Source organism: Ursus arctos, unplaced genomic scaffold (genome assembly GCF_023065955.2).
Source record: "Ursus arctos isolate Adak ecotype North America unplaced genomic scaffold, UrsArc2.0 scaffold_17, whole genome shotgun sequence".
NCBI lineage: Eukaryota > Metazoa > Chordata > Mammalia > Carnivora > Ursidae > Ursus > Ursus arctos.
In genome coordinates this window covers 60,948,103-60,956,630 of record NW_026622841.1, presented here as the reverse complement: position 1 = coordinate 60,956,630, position 8,528 = coordinate 60,948,103, and the positions used below count along the sequence as shown (strand labels likewise).

At 51.8% G+C, this 8,528-nt stretch overlaps 1 long non-coding RNA gene across 1 annotated transcript; it reads left to right on the top strand.

Moving 5' to 3' along the window:
* The first annotated feature begins 1,517 nt into the window (after positions 1-1,517).
* LOC130543958 (uncharacterized) lies at positions 1,518-3,077 on the top strand. The gene is made up of 2 exons (XR_008959759.1): positions 1,518-1,764; positions 2,284-3,077. It is a non-coding gene; the product is annotated as an uncharacterized LOC130543958 (long non-coding RNA).
* Positions 3,078-8,528: the final 5,451 nt, after the last annotated feature.

The following is an 8,528-nucleotide window of genomic DNA, read 5'->3' as shown; positions in this document are numbered from 1 at the left end:
TGATATTAAAGTGACTGAAAGAACTATGCTTTTTTAATTGATGGAGGCTCTGGTCTGTAGAGTGTCCTGTAAGGTCGGAAATAGTATTTAAAGCAGTTAGCCTCTTCTATAGAGTGAGACAATGCTTCTAAAGATTTCCTAAATATTCCCTTACCTGTGATTACTTATTCCCAACCATCGTAGTGTTTCTATGTTACGATTATGATTTCATTAAGGCCAACGTTGCGGAGAAAGAACTTAGTGTATCCAGGGGCACTTTCGTGTTGTGACAGTGAGCTATTCTGTTGTATTCTGTAGTCCAAGGGAATGGTGCCAGACATCTCTAAGATGTGTAAAATTCTGACTGTAAATGATCTCTATGTTTCAGAGATTTGGGCAGGACAAGGGAAGGAGTCCAGAGACCATGAACGCCTCTGTTACCTGTGTTGACCATGGAGCAGGTAACCTTCTGTAGGGGTCCTTTGATGTCTCTTTACTATTGGAAAGGTGCTTTCATCTCACGTTCCACCATTTGGTAGTGATGATAAGGATAAGAGTAATTTTTATGTCATACCATCTGTGAGGCCTGATCTTGGCCTCCCAGGAAAGCTCTCCTTTAACATTTTACCCAGCTCAAAATGACTGGGCAAACCCTCAAAGCATGGGCCCTATTTCTGCCCCCAGCACTTATTGTCCATATCCATCAAAAAGAAAAAGAGAACCAAAAAATGCCTTTGCCAACATCAAGGTGAGAACACAAAAGAACCTTTCTTGCTCCCATAAGATTAAAGTCATACTGATTTGTACATACTGAAAACATAAGAAAAAGTCTGTCACTTTCTGGAACCTTCTTCCTCATCGTGATGTATAACTGTACGTAGCACAACTCAGAACAAATATATGACCCTGCCCTAAATGTTCCTTCCCTGGAGCACTCCTTTCTTTGTGAAGATTGTGTCTCCCAGGCAGCTGTCCTTGACTTGGGTTTGAATAAAACTCTCTTCCTTCCTCTCTAAAATGTTTTAAAAGGTTCCTTCATTTAGTGTCAACAATAACACTCTGTTTTCAAGTGAAAAATAAATGTTCCTGGTTCACAACCGCGACAGAACAGAAGGCCGGCTTTTCCTTCCTTCCCTGTAGAACTAAGCATGTGTATATAGATTGCAGCACAAATGGGCTCACCCTAGAAGGATGTTTTGAAGGTCTGAGAAGCACTATCCACTCCATGGGTGAGACAAGAAGGCAAAGCTATTCCCGCTTGGACCATTCCTTTTGGCGCTTAAAATTGCCTTGGATATGCATAAAAGCATTGCATTTCCTAAAGCCCAAGGCTGGAACAGTCTGAGAGCAGCTGACCTTGCCAGGAACCAGGCACACCCTTGCAGGAAGGGTTGGTGCAGAAGGGAAGGGGCAGGGCTCTGAGGGTGGTCTGCAGCTAGAGGGGTCCGCGAAAGGGGCCGTGTGTGTGTGTGTGTGTGTGTGTGTGTGTGTGTGTGTGCGCGCGCGCGTGTGTGTGTGCTTGCAGCCCTGCCCATGATCCCCGTCATGCCTGCTCAGGGCGTTTAGCCAAGGAGGTGCCTCCTGGACCTCTGCACTCCCAGAGTTGTGAGTCATGGGGCCGGTTGCCTGGCATTCAAGGAGTTGGAAGCATCATACTCCCCAAGCAATCACCCCATGGGGGTGGAGCTACGTCTCTGTGTGCAGATCCGGAGCAGCCCAAGGACGCAGACCAGGAGCCAAGGAAGTGGAGTTTTGAGAGAGTGGACCTGTGGAGTTCCTGGCTGGGTGAGTGCATGCTGTGTGGCCATAGGTGGGCTTTCTGGGAGTAGGGGCACCCCGGGTAAGAGGCGGGGTTCTGGAAGGGCATGTTGAGAGAGTTCATCATGGAGACTCAGGTTTCTTTCCTTTTTCCCTTGAAAGTCTCTTCTGCCTAGTCTCCGTGAACTGGCCATACACCCCAGACCCAGGAACTCCAGGGCACCCGCTCAGCAAAGCTTTTGTGGGATGGTTCGCAGACATTCCAGGGTTTCCCGTGTTCCCCAGGAAGAGCGAGAGAAAGGACCGCACAGTCCCCAGCTTCAGTGCGGTGCCCCTGTCCCCCGACACAGTGCAGGTAATGGACCTTGAGCAGTTCCCCGAGTTCAGCAGGGTATTCCCTGTTCCCTCAGGCACAGGTGTGGCGCTAGGAAGGCCCAGAGCCGTTACCCAACTTCAGCATTGTGCTAGCTGTTTCCTGGGAATGGTGGCAATGGGCTGGGAGATAATTACTACTAAAAGACAAGTCTATGTTTCCCCTTCTCCCAGAAACCACAGCAGGTGTGCAGGCTTTAGGTCCGAGGAGCTGCTTCTCCCCATCTGACAACACTTCTCTGCTCTGGCTCCGCGAGACCCGACGTTCTGAACGTCTGCATCTGAGTCAGTGAGGCAGCTTGACACGGGATCCAGCATTCAGAGAAAGCGGCAGGTCCATTTGGAGAAATGTCATATCCACATCAGGACTGGAAGTAAAACCTCTCATTAACCCACCATCTCCTGGGTTTTTCTCTTTTCTCTAGTTGAGCCATGAAGTAAAACTTAAGTAATAGTTGTCAGCGTTCTGAATTTGGTGAAGGAGGTACTTAGTTTCTGAGCTTGGAGCACTTTGCAGGGGATCCCATTTTCTCTGTTCATTGACTGCTTATGAATGTATTTTGAACAGCTGTTTCCTAGAAACACTCTTTCATTAGAAAGGGAAGGTGAGGTTTACTCTTTGTCTATTTTTAAGATATACGTTTGACAGTGTTTATACAGTTGGGCCTAAGATATGGGTGAGCGGCCACCATTTAGTGTTAGATGGCCTTTTGTCGTCACATACAAATATGGATGATGTCTTTCCAATTGTCAAGGGTGATGTTTCATCACTGATTAGTCTTTTCATCCCAGAGTTACAATGGGGGTCGAGGGAAAATTCAAAATTATTCAGAGCAGCATTTTCCTGTTTAAAATATAGGCTGGTGATGGGTAGTAAGGAGGGCACATATTGCATGGTGCACTGGGTGTTATATGCAACTAATGTATCATCGAAATTTACTGTACTGTATGGAGACTATAACATTATGTAATAAAAAACAAATAAAGGTAAACCTTGTGTATCTAACTATACTAGATGTATCATCTCGATATTTTGAAGTGCCATATTCAATCTGCTGTTTCTTTGGTGGTGGAGTCAGAGGAGAGTCTTTGGGAATTCCTTTCGATAGAGGCATGGTGGTGGCTTGAATTGGGTAGGCGACAGGGGCCCGGGGTTGAGTTCTGGAACTGCTTTACTGATGCTGGGTGAGTCAGGTTATGCCAAAGAGTTTCTGTTTCTTCCCTATGAGATTGACAAAAACCGGCTTCCAAGGGAAAAATCTTTCGAAACGTGCAAACATGCTCACAACTGCCTGTGACAAGTTGAAGTAAATGCCATACACTGATCTGTAAGAGACCACAGTGCCCAGTCACAGTCTGAGCCCTTCCCTCATCCCGGCGGCTTTGCTAGCAAGAGTTAAAACCGAAAGAACACAGCACGGGACACTTGGGGCAGAAACGGCTTCCGCCGAAAAATATGTTCTTGATGTGGAAAACCTATCCAAAGTGGTTGTAGCAAGGTAAAGAGAATGCCACACATTTATGTGTAAGAAACAACATTCCCCAGGCATGGTCTAAGCCCTGACATCGTCACTGTGTTTTTGGTAGCATGAGGGAAACCCGAGCCCCACAGCCCTGACCCATTTGGCAAAAAGCCGACTTCCAACGGAAACAGTTTTCCTAAGCTGCAGACCATATCACAAGTGGTTGTGGCAAGGTAAAGCAAATGCCCTCCACTTCTCTGGAAGAAACCACAGTGCCCAGCCATGTTCTAAGCCCTCCCATCCTCCCTGGGCTTCTGGCAGCAGGAGTGAAAAGAGAGGAGCAGAGCACTGTGACCCGTTTGACAAAAACAGGCTTCCCATGGGAAAGTCTTTCTCCATGTGCAGACATGCTCCCAGGTACCTGTGGCAAGGGGAAGGAAATGCCATACACTGACCTGGAAGAGACCACAGGGCCCAGGCACAGTCTGAACCCTTCCCTCAACCCGGCGGTTTTGCTAGCAGGAGTTCAACCCCAACGAACACAGCCCGGAGACCCCTGGGGCAAAAACGGCTTCTGACGAACAATAGGTGCTTGCTGTGGAAAACCTATCCCAAGTGGGGGTAGCCAGCTCAACAAAATGCCACACACCCAGGTGTAAGAAACAACATTGCCCAGGCATGGTCTAAGCCCCTCACCTCGTCCCTGTGCTTTGGGGAGCCGGAGGGAGAGCCGAGGCCCACGGCCCTGAGACCCCTTTGCAAAAAGCCGGCTTCCCACGGAAAGAGTTTTCCTGAGGTGCAGACCCTATCCCAAGTGGTTGTGGTAAGGTAAAGCAAATGCCCTCCACTTCTCTGGAAGAAACCACAGTGCCCACCCATGTTCTAAGCCCTCCCATCCTGCCTGGGCTTCTGGCAGCAGGAGTGAAAAGAGAGGAGCAGAGCACTGGGACCCGTTTGACAAAAACCGGCTTCCCACGGGAAAGTCTTTCTCCACGTGCAGACATGCACCCAGGTGCCTGTAGCAAGGGGAAGGAAATGCCATACACTGACCTGGAAGAGACCACAGGGCCCAGGCACAGTCTGAACTCTTCCCTCATCCCGGCGGTTTTTCTAGCAGGAGTTCAACCCAAAGGAACACAGCCCGGAGACCCCTGGGGCAAAAACGGCTTCCGACGAAGAATAGGTGCTTGCAGTTGAAAAACCTATCCCAAGTGCGATTAGGCAGGTAACCAAATGCACACACCCAGGTGTAAGAAACAACATTTCCCAGGCATAGTCTAAGCCCCTCACCTCGTCCCTGTGATTTGGGGAGTCGGAGGGACACCCGAGGCCCACGGCCCTTAGACCCCTTTGCGAAAAGCCGGCTTCCCACGGAAACAGTTTTCCTGAGCTGCAGACTCCCTCACAAGTGGTTGTGGCAAGGTAAAGCAAATGCCCTCCACTTCTCTGGAAGAAACCACAGTGCCCAGCATGTTCTAAGCCCTCCCATCTTCCCTGGGCTTCTGGCAGCAGGAGTGAAAAGAGAGGAGCAGAGCACTGGGACCCGTTTGACAAAAACTGGCTTCCCACGTTAAAGTCTTTCTCCACGTGCAGACATGCTCCCTGGTGCCTGTGGCAAGGGGAAGGAAATGCCATACACTGACCTGGAAGAGACCACAGGGCCCAGGCACAGTCTGAACCCTTCCCTCATCCCGGCGGTTTTGCTAGCAGGAGTTCAACCCCAACGAACACAGCCCAGAGACCCCTGGGGCAAAAACGGCTTCCCACGAACACTAGGTGCTTGCTGTGGAAAACCTATCCCAAGTGGGGGTAGCCAGGTCAACAAAATGCCACACACCCAGGTGTAAGAAACAATATTGCCCAGGCATGGTCTAAGCCCCTCACCTCGTCCCTGTGCTTTGGGGAGCAGGAGGGACAGCCGAGGTCCACGGCCCTGAGACGCCTTTGCAAAAAGCCGGCTTCCTACGGAACCAGTTTTCCTGAGGTGCAGACTCTCTCACAAGTGGTTGTGGCAAGGTAAAGCAAATGCCCTCCACTTCTCTGGAAGAAACCACAGTGCCCAGCCATATTCTAAGCCCTCCCATCCTCCCTGGTCTTCTGGCAGCAGGAGTGAAAAGAGAGGAGCACAGCACTGGGACCCGTTTGACAAAAACCGGCTTCCCACGGGAAAGTCTTTCTCCACGTGCAGACATGCTCCCAGGTGCCTGTGGCAAGGGGAAGGAAATGCCATACACTGACCTGGAAGAGACCACAGGGCCCAGGCACAGTCTGAACCCTTCCCTCATCCCGGCGGTTTTGCTAGCAGGAGTTCAACCCCAAGGAACACAGCCCGGAGACCCCTGGGGCAAAAACGGCTTCCGACGAACAATAGGTGCTTGCAGTTGAAAAACCTATCGCAAGTGGGGGTAGCCAGGTCAACAAAATGCCACACACCCAGGTGTAAGAAACAACATTGCCCAGGCATAGTCTAAGCCCCTCACCTCGTCCTTGTGATTTGGGGAGCCGGAGGGACACCCGAGGCCCACGGCCCTGAGACCCCTTTGCGAAAAGCAGGCTTCCCACGGAAACAGTTTTCCTGAGGTGCAGACCCTCTCAGAAGTGGTTGTGGCAAGGTAAAGCAAATGCCCTCCACTTCTCTGGAAGAAACCACAGTGCCCAGCCATGTTCTAAGCCCTCCCATCCTCCCTGGGCTTCTGGCAGCAGGAGTGAAAAGAGAGGAGCAGAGCACTGGGACCCGTTTGACAAAAACCGGCTTCCCACGGGAAAGTCTTTCTCCACATGCAGACATGCTCCCAGGTGCCTGTGGCAAGGGGAGGAAATGCCATACACTGACCTGGAAGAGACCACAGGGCCCAGGCACAGTCTGAACCCTTCCCTCATCCCGGCGGTTTTGCTAGCAGTAGTTCAACCCCAAGGAACACAGCCCGGAGACCCCTGGGGCAAAAACGTCTTCCTAGGAACAATAGGTGCTTGCAGTTGAAAAACCTATCGCAAGTGGGGGTAGCCAGGTCAACAAAATGCCACACACCCAGGTGTAAGAAACAACATTGCCCAGGCATGGTCTAAGCCCCTCACCTCGTCCCTGTGCTTTGGGGAGCCGGAGGGACAGCCGAGGCCCACGGACCTGAGACGCCTTTGCAAAAAGCCGGCTTCCCACGGAAACAGTTTTCCTGAGGTGCAGACTCTCTCACAAGTGGTTGTGGCAAGGTAAAGCAAATGCCCTCCATTTCTCTGGAAGAAACCACAGTGCCCAGCCATGTTCTAAGCCCTCCCATCCTCCCTGGGCTTCTGGCAGCAGGAGTGAAAAGAGAGGAGCAGAGCACTGGGACCCGTTTGAGAGAAACCGGCTTCCCACGGGAAAGTCTTTCTCCACGTGCAGACATGCACCCAGGTGCCTGTGGCAAGGGGAAGGAAATGCCATACACTGACCTGGAAGAGACCACAGGGCCCAGGCAGAGTCTGAACCCTTCCCTCATCCCGGCGGTTTTGCTAGCAGGAGTTCAAGCCCAACGAACACAGCCCGGAGAACCCTGGGGCAAAAACGGCTTCCGACGAACAATAGGGGCTTGCAGTTGAAAAACCTATCCCAAGTGGGGGTAGCCAGGTCAACAAAATGCCACACACCCAGGTGTAAGAAACAACATTGCCCAGGCATAGTCTAAGCCCCTCAACTCGTCCCTGTGCTTTGGGGAGCCGGAGGGACACCCGAGGCCCACGGCCCTGAGACCGATTTTTGAAAAGCAGGCTTCCCACGGAAACAGTTTTCCTGAGGTGCAGACCCTCTCACAAGTGGTTGTGGCAAGGTAAAGCAAATGCCCTCCACTTCTCTGGAAGAAACCACAGTGCCCAGCCATATTCTAAGCCCTCCCATCCTCCCTGGTCTTCTGGCAGCAGGAGTGAAAAGAGAGGAGCACAGCACTGGGACCCGTTTGACAAAAACCGGCTTCCCACGGGAAAGTCTTTCTCCACGTGCAGACATGCTCCCAGGTGCCTGTAGCAAGGGGAAGGAAATGCCATACACTGACCTGGAAGAGACCACAGGGCCCAGGCACAGTCTGAACCCTTCCCTCATCCCGGCGGTTTTGCTAGCAGGAGTTCAACCCCAAGGAACACAGCCCGGAGACCCCTGGGGCAAAAACGGCTTCCGACGAACAATAGGTGCTTGCAGTTGAAAAACCTATCGCAAGTGGGGGTAGCCAGGTCAACAAAATGCCACACACCCAGGTGTAAGAAACAACATTGCCCAGGCATAGTCTAAGCCCCTCACCTCGTCCTTGTGATTTGGGGAGCCGGAGGGACACCCGAGGCCCACGGCCCTGAGACCCCTTTGCGAAAAGCAGGCTTCCCACGGAAACAGTTTTCCTGAGGTGCAGACCCTCTCAGAAGTGGTTGTGGCAAGGTAAAGCAAATGCCCTCCACTTCTCTGGAAGAAACCACAGTGCCCAGCCATGTTCTAAGCCCTCCCATCCTCCCTGGGCTTCTGGCAGCAGGAGTGAAAAGAGAGGAGCAGAGCACTGGGACCCGTTTGACAAAAACCGGCTTCCCACGGGAAAGTCTTTCTCCACATGCAGACATGCTCCCAGGTGCCTGTGGCAAGGGGAGGAAATGCCATACACTGACCTGGAAGAGACCACAGGGCCCAGGCACAGTCTGAACCCTTCCCTCATCCCGGCGGTTTTGCTAGCAGTAGTTCAACCCCAACGAACACAGCCCGGAGACCCCTGGGGCAAAAACGTCTTCCTAGGAACAATAGGTGCTTGCAGTTGAAAAACCTATCGCAAGTGGGGGTAGCCAGGTCAACAAAATGCCACACACCCAGGTGTAAGAAACAACATTGCCCAGGCATGGTCTAAGCCCCTCACCTCGTCCCTGTGCTTTGGGGAGCCGGAGGGACAGCCGAGGCCCACGGACCTGAGACGCCTTTGCAAAAGGCCGGCTTCCCACGGAAACAGTTTT